The sequence below is a fragment of the Capsicum annuum genome, chromosome 1 (assembly GCF_002878395.1).
Source record: "Capsicum annuum cultivar UCD-10X-F1 chromosome 1, UCD10Xv1.1, whole genome shotgun sequence".
Lineage (NCBI taxonomy): Eukaryota > Viridiplantae > Streptophyta > Magnoliopsida > Solanales > Solanaceae > Capsicum > Capsicum annuum.
In genome coordinates, this window is record NC_061111.1 from 215,529,267 (window position 1) to 215,547,855 (window position 18,589).

The following is an 18,589-nucleotide window of genomic DNA, read 5'->3' on the forward strand; positions in this document are numbered from 1 at the left end:
CACTTTTTGTGTACAAGAAACTAGGATTAGGGAATCCTACCCTAAAAAATATGTGGTTGGTGATGGCAGATAGGTCTGTGAAGCAACCTGTGGGCATATTAGATGATGTTTTAGTAAAGGTAGTAGATTTTATTCTTCTTGCTGATTTTGTAGTCCTAGATTGCGAGGTGGACTTTGAAGTGCCCATCATCTTGGGTAGACCATTCTTCGTAACTGGGATAGTGATTGTAGACATGGAGCTGAATGAGCTAAAGTTCAGGATAAATGATAAAGAAGCACGCTTCAAGATACACTCATCTATGACTCAGCAAAAAGAGATGGGTGTTTTCTCAATCATTGATGTATTCTATGAAGATGATAAAGGGGTATCAATAGGTTGTATTGAAAGTCTGAGTAGTCAAGATAACTAAGTCGTGCCGCGATAGTAAATCGGGTGCTATTGGGACCCAACCCAAAAATTTATATTCCAGTAAAGTGTTTATTTTTGTAGTTAGGATTAGTTCACAGAAGGTGGAAAACTGTTGAAATCAGCAGAAAAGGTCCTGACGGCATTTATGATAAGCTGTCAAAACTGTGATAAGCTATTAGAATTGTCGTCAGAGGCCAATTTTGAATTAAAGTTCTGTTAAGCCTGATGACATCCATGATAGGTCATCACTTTTGTGAAAAGACTTCATAAGATATCATCAAAAAGTCACTTAACAACCAAATCTAGGCCAATTATAAAGATCCAACCCAGACACAGTCGAACCTTTCAAACTTCCCGCTTGTTTTTACTTCTTTTTAAATTAGTTCCCCACAATATTTAGAGTATTTTATTTCCTTATTCAAAAAAATTTTCCAAGTAAAACAAAAGCAATTCCTTGTGTGTGGGTTTACAATTAAAATCAAGAATTTTCCTACTTCCTCTTATGCGTGTAATCACATTAAAGGCTCCTATCAGGTATGCTCTAAATTTGACTTTTTTTTCAAGTGGTAAGGGATAGATTGATGAAAACCCAAGTTCCTAAGAGAATTAAACCAAGTTCAACTGGAAAAGGGGCTGAAATTCAGAACTAAGGTTTGTTGTGCAAGCCTAACTCGAGTTGATTTTGAGAAATAATGGGACCAAAAAAATTGAGTTAAAATGAAAAGTGGGGTTCTGATAAGAGATGATTACATTCATGATAATCTATCATAACTGTGACCTCTTATCAAAATGTTGTCAAAGGCTACTAAGAATGAAGTGAGTTCTGTTTAAAGCTGATGACATTTGTGATAGGCTATCACATTTGTTATGGTTTATCAGAAATATCGTCAGAAGTTGATAAAGTTATGACATTTGTGCCTAACCAACCTCCACCACCCCCACCAGTTAAGGTGGATTATTGTGAGGACACTAAAATAATAAATGGTTCTGCGTAGGAGTCCTCTGAACATTCTGAACATGAGCAGCATGAGTCTTAACATACTGAATTTGAAGAGGAAAAACATGAAGAGTCTGAGGAGCTTGAGTCTGAAGGAACAACATCTGAATCCCTTTCCACTGAAAACCAAGATGATGAGGAGTTTCCAATTCGGGGAACACTTATAAAATGTAAGAACCCCAAAGTTTGTGACAATGCTAGATAGAAAATTCCCAAGGCAGAGGGCATCTTCACTACGGGGCTCCGCAAAACTGATACAAGAAGAACTAAAAGGCCGATTCAGGAAAAAAAGAGAATTATCACCAAAGTTCTGCGTAGGTATCCTGAAGTAGAATAGAAGTTCCAAAAGTACTGCTTGGGACAGACTAAAAAAGGGGGAAGCTTAGTTTACCCTACTCTGGTCTGAGAGTTTTACGCGAACTACTAGGCTCAGTTGGAAAAATGTGTAAGTCAGGAGAAAGAGTTGTAGACCATCCCCTGTTGGAGAGAGTTCAGGTAAGGGGCGTAAGGGTTGATATCTCAATCAGAACCATCAATAGGTTCTTGCATGGACCCAACTTTACTCCTCAAGCCACTTCACCATAAGTCTATGCTCGGATTAAAAATCAGGAAAATCAATGTCTGTAGTTGGCCAACATCATAGCCGAAGGGGAACCAGCATGGGTGACCAACTCAAACAAGATAATCAATAAGTCCTCTTTGACTCAAAAGGCAAAGTTTTGGTGGGGTGTAGTGCATATATGGTTGATGCCTACTGATGGAGACAACATTCTGGGCGATGATCGAGCTATCCTAGTAGTAAGCATGGTGTACCAGCTCCCCCTTTATTTTGAGAAATCATTGCTGATGAGATAAAGATTAGAATGTTTAGAATCGACACTGCTTATCCTTTCCCATGTATTATCACAGAGTTGTGCTGAGCTGCTAGTGTGCCAGAGATTGCAGGGTTAGATGATGAAATTCCTGCCTGAAAGACCCATAATCCCATACGGTATGATGAAAATCAGCCAGAACTAAGACTTGATAGAGGTGTAGAGGTAGCAACAGACCTTCCAGTTACAGATACCTGTTCAACACCTAATATGGAAGTACAAGATTCTGAGACTTTATAGCCAACTTTTTCAGCACAAGCAGGTTCAGTGCCTGAGAATAAACCCAATCCCTCAGCTCCAACAGCATCAGCAAGATTTGCATTTCATCCGATCGATATATAAAAAGTGTCCAGAAAAGCTAAATGGTGTGAGGCACATCTACATGCCTTTGCCAAATAGTTTGTCGTTGTAGTAGACAAGAGAATCAAGGCTGCCCTTGAGCCTTTTATGACTTTGCCGGGACGGGTTGCAGATTTGGAGAACCGATTTGATCTATGATATTGGGTGTATTTATACACCTAAGCACCATAACTTATACATATTTTAGCTAAGTTTAGAGAGCAAAGTGCCTAGTTTCTTATATTTTTACTCTACTTTTATGTAATTGAGCTAATTGATGTGATTAGCATGATATTAGATATTAATAAAGTAGATGAAGACATAATGGGACTATGGAATGCAGATGGCATATGACACAAGAGAGAGTAGCAGTCTGGACCAAATGTGGCACCTAGCTGGCTGACACAAGACTTCTATGCTCATTACGGGGATCTGCCTGAATGGGTGGCGGAGCTGGCTGATTTTCGTTTCTTTCTCTATTAGCTTTTTTTGGAGGCATGTTCTAGAAGCATAAGTAAGAGATGAATTAGACTGGGAGTTTAACTTGAGCTTATGCTCACTCGCACAATATAAATATTGAAAGAAGGGAAACTTTTCCTAAATTATCTCATAGCCTCCTGCCTATAAGTATGGCGCGCTACAGACCCATGCATAAGACTCTACTAGATGTAGATTTCAGACTTACTAGGAATCTATTGAACCTTAGGCTCTGATACTAGGTTTGCAATTCCTTGATTCTGCATACCTGATGCTACACGATGCTCATAATCCCCAAGGACCATAAGCTAACCCATGACTGGTACCTGCTGTAATAACTGAATAATAATGATACTGTAATTTATGAAATTTAGGCAGAAACTTTCCATAAGGATCAAATCTGTAGATAAAACTGAATACGATATGATAATACCAAAATTGAAATATCTGTCTGAAAATACTTTTAGTCAGAAAAGACTCTAAAATGTCTGAACTGTGAAGATGATGGGATAAGCCTCCAACTAACTCCAACTATTTAAAGTGAACTGATAACTAAAATACTGAAAGAAAATAATCATAACCTCAAACTATGAAGACTCGTTGTTATCTCTGATTGCTAAAAATTTGAACTACTAAGGTTGCTCGGGAGCCCGTGCGTCTGAACCTATGATATAAGACATCATAGCATAAAAGAAAAGTATGCATCAGTACTTTGAATGTACTGGTATGCAAATTGAGGTAGGCTGAAATGCATGGGTTTGTATGCATGAACAATACTGATTGACTGACATGAGTTTAACTGACTGAGAGTATATGCATGAATATGTAAACTGTAACTAAGATCATGGTAACACTGAATACTAAATCTGAATACTAAATCTGAATACTGATTAACTTATATCTAATTATACTGACATTGTATTATCGATAACTAAGTGACTATATCAGACAGTATTGATTCTGTGAAACTATACTAAGTTCCATACTTAGCAGAGTGACTGTGTCTGGCAGCCCTGAGTCTGTAGAACTGTGCTGAGTTCTATACTAAGACTGAATCTGAAATTGTGACTATGGGAAGTAATCATCTAACTGACATGCCCCTTCTCTAACTAATTTGGGGTCAAACCTGTAACCCTAGTTGGAAAAGTGTCAATACCATGCCACGGGTAAGGACAAGCTGAGTCACCCTTATCTGGCTAGTTCTCTAAAAGAGTACGATGGGGCCCTCAATTGGCGGGTTAAATCACCTCACCAACCCTTAACTGGCAGGTTGATCTCTCAACGTACGATGGCTACATAGTTTTGTAACTCAAAGACTGCTTCTAAGGATCATACCCTCTACTGGTAGGTGAGTCCCCATCCTTGGGTTTACTTGGTGCTGAATAGACACTAAGCTAATTCTAAGACTATACTAAGGTTGATTGAACTGTTACTAATTGTACTGTTTGACTGAACTAAACTAAATCCTTGGGTATTGAATACCCTTAGGACTCGATAGCATGAAAGTTAAATCATAGCATAAGCTTAAAAAGCATAATCATGTGAACTTGTTTATAACTCATTCATGGAAATATTCTATCAACCACTTGCATGGTACAAGTTGCACATAAGCTAACATAATATAATCTCATTCCCTTATTAGTTCACATAAGTAATTCATCAAGAACTTGGGGTACTTGTACCCAAAAATTTTAGTTGTGTGCCTAGAGCATGTGTTATATTTTCAAAATACTCTCAGCCAATCCATACGCAGTAGAATTTAGTCAGTCTCATGACTCAGTAAAACTCTATAATCTCAATAATCTCAGTTAATTATCAGAACTCAGTGATACTCCATCAGTTAACGAAATTCAGTAAACTTATTCTAGTCAGTTCAGTATAATTAATTCAGTATCTAATCAGATAGGAGTAGGATTCAGCATCGAGTGAGCCGAAGGATGGGAATTTACCTGTGAGTAGAGGGTGTGATTCTTAGAAGCAATTCTTGCGCTTCAAAACTACATAGCTAGTATAGGTTGAGAAATTTAACCTGTTAGATGAGGGTTAATAAGGTGGCTTAACCTATTATATGAGGGTCCCACCATTCTCCTTAGGGTACCAGTTAAATGAGGGATCACTTACTGCTTGTATATACTAGTGGCGCGATATTGACACCCTTCCAATTAGGGTTATAGATTGGACCCCAAATCAACTATATTGTTGGGTATATCGGTTAGATTACTACTTCCCAAAGTTATAGTCTCAATCTCAGTAGTATAACTCAGATAGTTCTACAAAATTCTGGACTGTCATATACAGTCAACTCAGAATAGTATGGAACTCAACTAGTTCTATTAGAACCTAGACTGTCAGACACAGTTGCTCAGTTATATCAGTTATCAGTAACTCATGTCATCAGTATTCAGATTCAGTAGTCAATATTATCTTGAATTTAGTTATAGTTACTTATTCATGCATGTATTCTCATATTCATGTTATACAGTCGATTAGAATGGTTCATGGATATAAAACCTTGCATTCAACCTACCTCACTTGCATAATAGTATATTCAATCGTACTAACGCATTTGCACTATGGTGTTTTATACCATAGTTTTAGAAGTACGAGATCCAGTGCATCAGTAGCTTTCCAGTCTCAGAAGTCAGCGTTAGCAGTAAGTCCTCATCCTTTGAGAAAATGATCATTTCTTTATTATTTCATTACTTAGTTTATTTCAGTAGTTGGAGTTAGTTGGGCACATGTCCCATCATCTCCTTATTCGGACAGTTCAATTTTAGAGGCTTTCAGACTACAGCATATTCAGACAATTTATTTTAGTTCATGTTTTGGTATTGATATACCATACTCTCAGATAGTATGTTTTATCCATGTTGAACCTTATGGCATGTTTCAATCTATTATTTTAATATTTTACATAATATCATATAGTATACAGGTAAAGATATTAGTCATGGGTTAGCTTGTGGTCCTTCGAAGTCGTAAGCACCGTGTAGAATTCTAGGTATAAGATTCGAGGCATTACATAATCCCTAATTGTCATTTTCCAGTTACCCTTCATGATATTGGCACATCGCAGAGAGGGCCAATTTTTCATTGGTCAATTTTCAGAGGTCTAGCGCGATAATGGCGCATTGCACCATATGCCAAAATGGCATTCGAAAGGGGCACCATGATGACCCCACATCACGGATTTTGCCCACTTCCTAGTTGGAATTTTCCAATGGCTTGGCGCGATTATGGCGCGTCGCGCCAAGGCCAAAAATTGGAGCCCAGGTCATTTTTCCAATTTCGATCAAAAGTTAAAGGGGAGTATTTTGGACTTTTCTCCAACCCCCAATCCATCCAAACATGATATTAAAGCCTTATTAGAAGCATTATATGCTAAGTTTCATCAAAATTATTCTCATCCAAAACCCTAGGCTTCAACATTCATCTCCAAGAAACTTAAGATTCCTCCATCCTTTCTTCAAATTGATTCAAGATTTAAGATCCCTAGACTAAGATCTTCAAGAATCTTCATTCAAGAGTGTGAATAGAGTTTCAAAAAGCAAGATTTTGCATCTAGTTCATCATCTAAGGTATGTAGGGCTTCAAAAAGGACAATCCTTTCGTCCTTGTGACCAAAACATATTTTAATTACAAAGATACATGATTTTATATGTTTTCCTATGAATTTGAAGTTGGGTTTATACCCGATATAACTATTCATGAGATTATGAGACTTTCAATGCTTTAGAAGCTGAATTACATAAGTATGAATATGGTTTTTTATGCACATTGAATAAATTTCTAGATTTTATGATGAATTATAAATATTTATGTTATCAAGCATGAATTTTGAAATATTTTATCATGAGATTTAAACATGGGTCATTAAGCCCTATATAAGATTGGTATTTTGAACATTGTTGTGCTATAATCACCTCATGATTAGAATGCTTTCGAATTGTTGAGAAAGATATGACCTTTTGGTCTCATAACAGATTTGAAATCCAATTTGCAATTTAAGATTATAGATTTTACAGTTAGTTTCATTATAAGCCATGAGATTATTTTAAAGTGGATTTTCTTAAGATTTTGAGCATAAGATTGGGAGTATTATTTAGCACTAAGATGTCTACGTTATTATGGTTTCATACCCCAGAACTATGTGCCAACATAGGATTTAGATTATTACCACTTCTACGTGGATGACTGAGATTGTGATCACTGAGATGAGATTTTTCTATTCCAATGGCAAGGTTAGAACAGCCATAACCTTACGGGGGCTAGTCGTAGGACACCATGGATGCTCACATGGTGTACATGTCGATTAGAAGAACCTCCCAAATAGATGTCCCGCACTCTTAAAATAGCTTTTGAGATAAAGTGTTTACAACGTAGAATGAGCTTTAGATTTCATCTAACTTACATGCTTTGAGAACAAAAAGAGAATACATATTATTAGAACTAAGTGTAATGACTCACAAGATTCAAAATATATACATTGCTATTTATGATTTCAAATTTTAGTATTTTAGATGTACTCAAGCTATGTGATTCATTTACGTTTAGCATGTATGATGATATTATTTACTCATTGGATACACCCCCATATACTCAGTACATCATCAAATTACTGATCCACATATATGTCTATGTGCTACATTGTCTCATAATGTCAGTACAGTACAGGTGCTCAGTTTTAGCAACGTGATTCCTCTTCAAGCATCTTGTCAACATCCCTGCAGTTTGTGAGTCCTCATAATTTTAAGGGCTTAGTTATTTAGATTTCTAAGTTACTAGTAGATATGTCTTTAATTATTTTAGACAGTTAAGTTAGTTGATGCCTATCCCAGTGACTCTTTAGATTCAGATAGTAGAGGCTTGTCGGACTGTTATATTCAGATTAAGATCTTTGAGCTAGTATTCAGATTTTAAACATTTGCTTAATTAGATTGATGATATTAGTACTTTAACATATATTCAAATAGTTTTACGGACTTCATTATGTTTTTACTTATATTTCCCTATTATGAGATTCAAATGTGTTAGAAGGCAGCTAGGGTTAGCTCAGAACTAATTATAGTTTGGAGCACCATGTGATGCCCCGGGAACTATATTTCATGGTGTTACATTCCATGTCTTAAGGTGGAGAAATTTTTTCCCATTGTACCATAAGTAGTTCTCTTATGAATTTATTCTTAAAAGGATAGATAAATTTGTATACCTTAAGGTGGACAAAATTTATCCCTTTGCACCTTAGGCTAGCCTCTTAGGGGTTTATCCTTAAAAAGATCTCAAAATTTTCATGTATTAAGGTGGACAAGATTTGTCCCTTTGCACCATAAATTCATAACTCCATAGATTTATCCTTAAGATATTTCAAAATTGGCATGTCTTATGGTGGACAAGATTTATCCCTTTGCGCCTTATGTTAATCTCTTCATTGATTTATCCTTAAGAAGATTTCAAAATTTTCATGTCTTAAGGAGGACAAAGTTTATCCCTTTGCACCTTAATTTGGTATCATCACGGATTTATGCTTAAGAAGATCTCAAAATTTTCATGCCTTAAGGTGGACAATATTTTCCCCTTTGCACCTTAAGCTAGAATTATGATGGATTTGTTATGTAAGTCAACCAGGATTGAAGCTAAATTGGTCTATCTTAAACTGTACTGAGTCAAAGTTAAACTCTCGGACCTTAAATCTATTCTTGCATAATCACCAAAGTTAAAGTCAAATTGGTTGGTCTTAAGGTGTACAAAAGTGAAGTTAAACTCTCGTATGTTAAGTCAATTGTTTCATAGTCGCCAAACTTGAAGTCAAACTGGACGATCTTAAGGTATACAGAGGTGAAGTGAAACTCTTGCACGCAAAGTCGATTATTGCATTTTAACCAAACAAGAAAATAAATTGGTTTGTCTTAAGATGTATAAGGCAAAGTTAAACTCTCGCACCTTAAGGCGATTGTTATATAGTCACCAAACTTGAAGTCAAATTGGTCAGTCTTAAGGTGTACGGAGGCAAAATTAAACTCTCGCACCTTCAGTTAATATTGTATATTGCGATCTATTCCAATTCTATAAAATAAAAAAAAGGTGAAGGGAAAAGAACTAAAGCAAGAGTATGACCGAAGATATTTATCTGAGTAAAAGGATAACTCAATCATTAAAAAAATAGATCAAATTGTTTCCTTGAATCCTCTTGCTTACTAAAAAAGAACAAGGGATAAATTTTAACAAAAAAATTGAAATATTGATAAAAAGAAATGGAAGTTCATTGTAAGTGAGGATGGTGGGGAAGTAGATAGAGAGGCTACTACATGTGTAATACCCCATACTTTTTCCTAGAAAATTTCATCTCAAGAATGTCTAGCATTAGCTTCTTAATTGAATGATGGTTATTACATGAGGAATTTTCAAGATTTTCCCTCTTTGTCATGTGGGAAATTTAATAAGCTTTCCATCGATATAAGATTCATCCAAATAAAATAATCGGGTCAGAAGTTACGACTATTTAAAGTTCCAGCCATAAAAAAGCACCATATTGGTCAATGGCATGCCACACCACAAGCTAAAATAGCAATTTTCCTTTTCCAGTATCTCAACGTGATTTCCTTTGCATCGCGCCAAAGTTTCAGGTCATAAAAGAAGGGTCAACACGATGGCTCCACATTGCGCCATCCCTAAATTTCCTAATTGTTAAATTCCAGTGACATAGCACGACAGTGCCACGTCGCGCCAGGGGTCCAATTCAGGAAAATTTTACTAAAATTAAATGACTTGTCTAGGTTAAAAGGGTCAATTTCCTACCCCTATTTAAGCCCTTTAACACGTGATTCAACTGCTTTTCACCCAAAATATACTAGTTTTTCTCAAGGACAAGCTAGGGTTTTCATAGAAGATCCAATTTCAAGAAAGTTTTACCGTCATCTTCATGAAATCATGAACTAAGGTATGCATAATATTCATTCATGGAATCCTTTTGTCCATGAAGTCCAAGAATCCTTTTTCCAACTTCAAGTTATGGATTTTCTTTATGATTTCATGATTGGGATATTCTTGTTCATTTTGATAAATAAGAAATTAAATTCTACTCCATGTTGGGTGATAATTTTTATGTGGGTTTAATTATTATATATATAGATTCATGCAAACCCATGACTAAACCCTTGAATGATGAAATTAGAATGTGACCATGATGATTAATTATTGTACAATGATGTTTACATGTACCATGCCTACAATATGTTTGATTTAATGCCTAAATGAAGGAAAAGTGCCTAACTAGCATATTTTCATGAAATCCCCATGTATGTACAAGCTTATGCCTATCAGATTTTTGATGAAATGCTTCAGTAAATGCATTATGGTGATTATTATGTATTGAAGCAAGTTATGCATTGTCATTTTCCTTCTATCGAGTCCTGGGGGTACTTGTACACAAAACATTAGCTGTGTGCCTAGAGTCATGTCAAGTTTTCACGATACTCTCAGTCAAGCTATGATCCTTAGACTTCAGACAGTCTTATGACTCAAGAAATCTCCATGATCTCATGAGCTTAGTAAGTTGTCAGATATCAGTAGTATTCCGTCAGTCAACAAAATTTAGTAACTCAGTCCATGTTTAGTTCAGTAAATCATGTTCAGTGTCTATTCAAATGGAAGTATAAATTTGCACCAAGCAAACCCAAGGATGGGAGACCACCTGTTATATGAGGGTGTGATTCTTAGAAGCAATCCTTGTATTCTAGAACTATGTAGCCATCATAGGTTGAGACATCATAGCCTACTATATGAGGGTAGATGAGGTGGCTTAGCCTATTATATGAGGGTTCCTACCATTCTCACTAGAGTTAACTATTATATTAGGGTCACTCATAAACTGTCCTTAATAGTGGAGCGGTATTGAAATCCTTCCAATAAGGACATATATTAGACCCTATTTCATCTATAATGCATCATTTGGGGTATGTCAGTTAGATGACTAACTCCCACAGTCTCAGTAAAAGAACTCAGATAGTTCTTTAGAATTCATGACTGTCAGATACAGTACGGAACTCAGATAGTTCCATCAGATTTAGAACTGTCAGATACAGTCACTCATGTTATCATTTATATTTAGATTCAGTAATCACGTTATCACAGTATTAGTGTCAGTTATTATGTCTCATGCATGTATTCTCACACTCATGATAGTTAGTCAATTATTATTATTATTCATGCATATGAACACCATGCATTCAGCCTACCTCACATGCATACCAGTACATTCAAAGTACTGATGCATTGGAGCTATGGTGTCTTATACCATAGGTTCAAAGACACGAGCTCCAGAGCATCAGTAGATTCCAGATATCAGCAGTCAGAGTTAGCAATGAGTTCTCATCCTTCGAGGACATGATTATTTCTCTATTATCTCATTTATTTGTTTATTAGTTAGATTTAGTTGTGGACATATCCCATTAACTCCTCACTCAGATAGTTCATCCAGTTAGAGGCTTTCTAGACTATTATGTTCAGGCAATTATTCCAATTGTTTTGGATTTTTCATACACCGTTTAGATGTTATGCTTTACTTCAGTTATGTGAACCTTATGGCCTTTCAGTTCATGTTTCTGCATTATTAAATATATTATGCAGTATACAAGTACAGATATCAATCATGGATAAGCTTGTGGTTCTTTGGGGTGATGAGCACCATGTAGCGTTTCGGGTACCAGATTTGGGGCGTTACAAACTTGGTATCAAATACTAAGATTCTATATTCCTAGTATGTCTGGAAGCCACATCTAGTAGAGTCTTGTATATGGATGTATTGCGCGCCATATTTATGTGCAAGAGGCTATAAGATATTTTAGGAACAATTTCCCTTCTTTTAGTATTCATATCATGGTAGTGAGCATAATCTCAAGTTAATCTATCAGTCTAATATATTTCCCCCTTTCTTCTACAGAACATGCCTCCTAAAAGAAGAAAAAGAAATCAGTCATCCCCTAAAATGGAAATCAGTCATCCCCTCAGCCTGAAGATCCTTTGGGCGATCATGTTTCTCATGCGAAGTTCAGGGCCGTATTCACTACTCTTGCTCAGTAAGTTGCTGCTCAAAATGAATGGCCAGTAATCATTTTGGCCAACCCAATAGCCAATTCAGTTAGGATTCGGGACATCACCTAAATGAATTCTCCGTCCTTTCTTGGGTCTAAGGTAAATGAAGATCCTCAGGAATTCCTAGATCAGGTGCAAAATATTACAGGTATATTGGGGGTTATGTCTATTGAGAGTGCTGAGCTAGATGCATATTAGTTGTAAGATGTTGCTTACACTTTGTTCAAGTAGTGGAAGTCGGAGAGGGTAGATAATGCAGGGTCAGTTAAGTGGGAGGAGTTTGCTTCAATGTTCCTTGATAAATTCTTTCCCCTAGATCATAGAGAAGATGAGGTGCTAGAATTCATCAACCTCAGGTAGGGCAATATGATAGTGAAAGATTATTCTCTTAAGTTTACTCCATTATCCAGATATGCCCCTCATGTGGTTGCAAATAGCAGGGCAAGGATGAGTAAGTTCATTTCAAGGGTGAATGATAGTGTGGTTAATGAGTGTAGATACGCTATGCTGAATAGTGATATGACTTTAGCCAGGCTCATGACTCATGATCAGCAGGTAAAGGAGAAGAAGATTAAGATAAGGGAGAAGCAGAATAAAAGAGCGAAAACAGGTAGTTTTAACTTTTATCATCCTAAGTGAGAAGGATGAAACTGTTCTCAGTTTCATCCTAAGTTATCAGTTCTATCTCCTTCTTCAGCTAGTGCTCCAGTTTCTAAGTTCAACAAGGATAACAAAGATAGAGCACCAGGCTCTAAATCCCAGGGCAGTGTTAGCAGTGCCCACACCTATCCTCTTTGCCAGACTTGTTACAAAAACCATCAGGGTATTTACAGAGCTGGCAGTAATATTTATTTTGTATATGGCAAGCCAGGACACCGAGTCATAGACTATCCTCAGTTAGGTCCTCACAGTCAATAGAATCTCTCCTCAGCTCAGTTTGGTTACCCAAATTAGTAGGGTGCCACGTCCAGTTCTACTAGTAGGCAATGCCTAAATCATCTCTATGATCTTCAGTCCTGATAGGATTAGGGAAATTCTCCTGATGTAGTTACTGGTATGTTACAGATCTTTCTTGTGTATGTTTACACTTTGCTAGATCTAGGAGCTTCTTTGTCTTTGGTCACTCTTGATATAGCAGATGATTTTCAAGTCAATCCCAAAATTCTAGTAAAGCCCTTTTCAGTCTCTACCCCAGTGGGTAAACCATCATAGCCCGGCGGGTATATAGAAACTGCCCGATTATGATATTTTAGAAAGTCACTTTAGTAGACGTAGTCAAATTAGATATGACTAATTTTGATGTCATTCTCAGCATGGATTGGCTTTATTCCTACTATGCCATAGTCGACTAAAGAAATAGAATAGTCTAGGTTCAGTTTCTGAATGAACCATGCTTGAGTGGAAGGGTAGTACTTCCACATTCAGAGAACAACTTATTTTCTACCTTTGGGCACGAAAAATGATATCTAAAGGATGTGTCTATCATCTTGTTTGAGTTAAGGACACTAGTTCCAAAACTCCAGCCTTGAGTCAGTTCCAGTTGTAGGTGAATATTCAGATGTCTTTACCAAAGATCTTCCAGGAATTTCTCCCGAAAGGGAAATAGACTTCGACATTGATTTTCTTCCAGATACTCGGCCTATATCTATTCTGCCATATAGAATGGCACAAGCAGAACTCAAAGAACTGAAAGAGCAGTTGAAGGATCTTTTAGATAAGGGATTCATCAGACCCATCATTTCCCCGTGGGGCGCACTAGTCTTATTCGTGCGCAAGAAAGATGGTTCTATCAGAATATGCATTGATTGCCATCAACTCAATAAGGTCACGACCAAGAACAAGTATCCTATTCCTAGAATTGATGACTCTTTTGATCGACTTCAGGGTGCCAGTTATTTCTCTAAGATAGACATCTGATCTGGCTATCGTCATCTCAAAGTTAGAGAATGTGACATTTTGAAAATAGCTTTTCGTACTCGGTATGGTCATTTCAAATTCTTAGTTATGTCCTCTGGTATTACCAAAGCCCCACCAACTTTTATGGACTTGATGAACCATGTGTTCAAGCAGTACTTGGACATGTTCATCATAGTCTTTATAGATGATATTTTGGTCTATTCCCGCAGTGAACGTGATCATGCAAACCATCTCAAAACAGTACTTTAGACTCTCATAGATCATCATCTATTCACCAAATTCAGTAAGTGTGAATTTTGTCTAAGGTCAGTAGCATTCCTTGGTCACATCATTTCTGGTAATAGCATAAGAGTGGATCCTCAAAAGATCGAAGTAGTAAAAAACTGGCCTTTCCCTGTCTTTCTATCAGATATCAGGAGTTTCTTGGGGTTGGCTGAATATTACAGACGGTTTATTGAGGGATTTTCTTCTATTGCATCCCCTATGTCTATATTGACTCTGATGAATGTTAAGTTTCAGTAGTTAGTTCCTTGTGAGAAGATTTTTCCAGATTTGAAGACTCGACTCACCTCAGCTCTAGTATTAGCTCTTCCAGATGGTCCTGATGGTTTCGTAGTGTATTGTGATACATCCAGAGTAGGTTTGGGCTGTGTCCTAATGCAGCATGGTAAGGTCATAGCCTACACCTCCAAAAAGCTTAAGCCCCATGAGAGGAATTATCCTACTCATGATCTTGAGTTAGCAGCCATAGTCTTTTCCTTAAAGATTTGGAGGCATTATCTATACGGTGTTCATGTAGAAGTTTTCACTGATCATAAAAGTCTTCAGTATGTCTTTTCTTAGAAAGATCTCAATCTTAATCAGAGAAGGTGGTTAGAGCTCTTGAAAGATTATGACATGAGTGTCCTTTATCATCCGAACAAGGCCAACGTAGTGGCTGATGCTCTCAGTAGACTATCCATGGGTAGTGTTTCTCATGTTGAGGACAATAAGAAGAAGTTAGCTTAGAAAGTCCATCAGCTTGCTAGACTAGGTGTTTGCTTAGTAGATATAGATCAGGGTGATATATGGGTTCAGAGTAGTTCAGAATCATCTCTAGTTTCAGAGGTGAAAGAAAAACAAGATAGAGATCCCAGCCTTGTCAAGTCGAAAGAGTTAGTTCAGGATCAGAAAGTAAAGGTTTTCTCCCAAGGGGGAGATGGTGTTTTGCGTTGTTAGAGTTGTCTTTGTGTTCCAGGTGTAGATGAATTAAGGCAGCAAATTCTTTTAGAAGCACATGGTGCGCGCTACTCTATTAATCCAGGGGCCATAAAGATGTACTGCGACTTGAGGGAAGTATATTGGTTGAGTGGAATGAAGAGAGATATTGCAGAGTTCTTAACTAAGTGCTCTACATGTCAGCAGGTTATGATAGAGCATTAGAAGCTTAATGGTCCTATACAGGAGTTCATTATTCCTACTTGGAATTGGGAAGTTGTAAACATGGACTTCGTGATGGGTTTGCCTCAAATTCATCATCAGCATGATTCAGTCTGGGTCATTGTAGACAGAATGACCAACTCAACTCATTTATTTTTAGTTCATACCTCTTATTCAGTCGAGGATTACACCAAACTCTACATCAAGGAGTTGGTCAGATTTTATGATATTTCATTGTCCATTATCTAAGATAAAGGTACCTAGTTCACCTCTTATTTTTGGAAAGCATTCCAAAAGGTTCTTGGTACCCAAGTTCATCTTAGTACTGCCTTCCATCCCCGGACAGATGGTAAAGTAGAAAGGACCATTCAGACCCTAGAAGATATGCTAAGGGTGTGTGCAATTGATTTTAAGGGTAGTTGGGATGACCACTTGCCTTTGAATGAATTTTCATACAACAATAGCTATCATTCCAGTATTCACATGGCTCCATTCGAAGCTCTCTATGGTAGGATATGTAGATCTCTAATTGGTTGGTTCGAAGTTAGTAAGGCCTCAATCATAGGGCCTAACTTAGTATTCGATGCCTTAGAGAAAGTCCAGTTGATTAAAGAAAGACTCTGGGCTGCTCAGAGACGACAGAAGTCTTATGGAGATGCTCGTAGAAAAGATCTCGAGTTTGAGATTCATGACTATGTCTATCTAAAGATCTCTCCCATTAAGGGAGTGAAAAGATTTGGAAATAAGGGAAAGCTCAGTCCCCGATATGTTGGTCCCTTCAAGATTCTAAGTCACTTTGGCAAGGTAGCCTATGAGCTTGAATTCCCTTTAGATCTAGCCTCAATCTATCCAGTATTTCATTTTTCTTTGCTTAAGAAGTGAATAGGTGACCCATTAGTTGTAGTCCCTATTCAGAGCATTGATGTTCAGAACACTCTTTCTTATGAAGAGATTCCAGTTGAAATCTTAGACTATCAGACTCATAAATTGAGGAACAAAGAAATCCCTCTAGTTAAGGTTCTTTGGCAAAATCAGTCCGTCGAGGGAGCTACTTGGGAAGTAGAGGCAGACATGCGTACTAAGTATCCTTACCTCTTCTTTACCAATTCAGATCAAACACAATGTAATAGTTCTTCTTAAGATTACTTAGCTCCATGTTCAGTGTTCATCACAAACTTGGTATGCAGTTTCATACTCATGTTCCCATTATAAACTTGGTATTAAATACCATTGCATATTCAATCATGAACTCATGTATTAGTTCAGTTATGTAATTATGCATCAAACATGCTTTCCCATTGTGAGAAACTAAGTTATTCAGGACATTCAGTCATGCATTCATGAATCAGTTACACATGCATCAGATATGCATATTCAGTATTATATGTTCTGCTTGTCAGTCATGCCAGTCATGAGATCATGTTCTAGTTATTTATGTTTAGTATGTACGTCAGTTGTCTTTTGTCCTCTCTTAGCCAGTCTTATTTGAGGACGAATGTTCTCAAGGAGAAGATATTGTAATATCCCATACTTTTTCCTAGCTAATTTTATCTCAAGAATGTCTAGTATTAGCTTCTAAATTGAATGATGGTTATTCCATGAGGAATTTTCAAGATTTTCCCTTTTTGTCATATGGGAAATTCAATAAGCTTTCCATCAATATAAGATTCTTCTAAATCTGATAACCGGATCAGATGTTACAACTATTTCAAGTTCCCTTCATAAAACAGCGCCATATTGGTCAGTGGCACGCTGCGCCACAAGATAAAATGGAAATTTTATTTTCCAGTATCCCAGCGCGATTTCCTCCGTGTTGCACCAAATTTCCAAGTCATAAAGAAGGGGCAATGTGATGGCTCCGCGTCGCGCCATCCCTTAGTTTCTCAATTGTCAAATTCCAGTGACACAGCGCGATAATGCCGCGTCTCACCAGGGGTCCAATTCGAGAAATTTTTATTGAAATTAAATGACGCATCCAGAGTTAAAATGGTTAATTTTCCACCCCTATTTAAGCCTTAAACACATGATTCAGCCATTTTTCACCCAAAATATACTAGTTTCTCTCAAGTTTCTCTCAAGAACAAGCTAGGGTTTTCATAGAATATCCAATTTCAAGAAAGTTTCATTGTCAATCTTCACGAAATCATGGACCAAGGTATGTTTAGTGTCCATTCATGGAATCCTTTCGTCCATGAAGTTCAAGAATCCCTTTCCAACTTCAAGTTATGGATTTTCTGTATGATTACATGATTGGGTTGGTCTTGTTCATGTTGATAAATGAGAAATTGAATTCTACTCCATGTTGGGTGCTAATTTCTATGCGGGTTTAATTATTATAGATATAGATTCATGCAAACCTATGACTAAACCCTTGAATGATGAAATTAGAATGTGACCAAGATGAATAATTGTTGTACAATGATGTTTACATGTACCATGCCTACAATATGTTTGATTTAATGCCTAAATGGAGTAAAAGTGCCTAACTAGCATGTTGTCATTAAATCCCCATGTATGTACAAGCTTATACCTATCACATATTTTATGAAATGCTTCAGTAAATACAGTATGGTGATTATTATGTATTCAATAAAGTCATGCTCGGTCAGTTTCCTTCTATGGAGTCCTAGGGGTACTTGTACCCGAAACATTAGTTGTGTGCCTAGAGTCATGTCATGTTTTCTTGATACTCTCAGTCAAGCTATGATCCTTAGACTTCAGACATTCTTATGACTTAAGAAATCTCCATGATCTCATGAACTCAGTCAGTTGTCAGATATCAGTAGTATTCCATCAGTCAACAAAATTTAGTAACTCAGTCCATGTTCAGTTCAGTAAATTATGTTCAGTGTCTATTAAGATGGGAATAGAAATTAGCACCGAGCAAACCCAAGGATGGGAACCCACCTGTTATATGAGAGTGTGATTCTTAGAAGCAATCCTTACATTCCAGAACTATGTATCCACCATAGGTTGAGACATCATAGCCTTTTATATGAGGGTAGATGAGGTGGCTTAGCCTGCTATATGAGGGTTCCCACCTTTCTCACTAGAGTTACCTATTATATT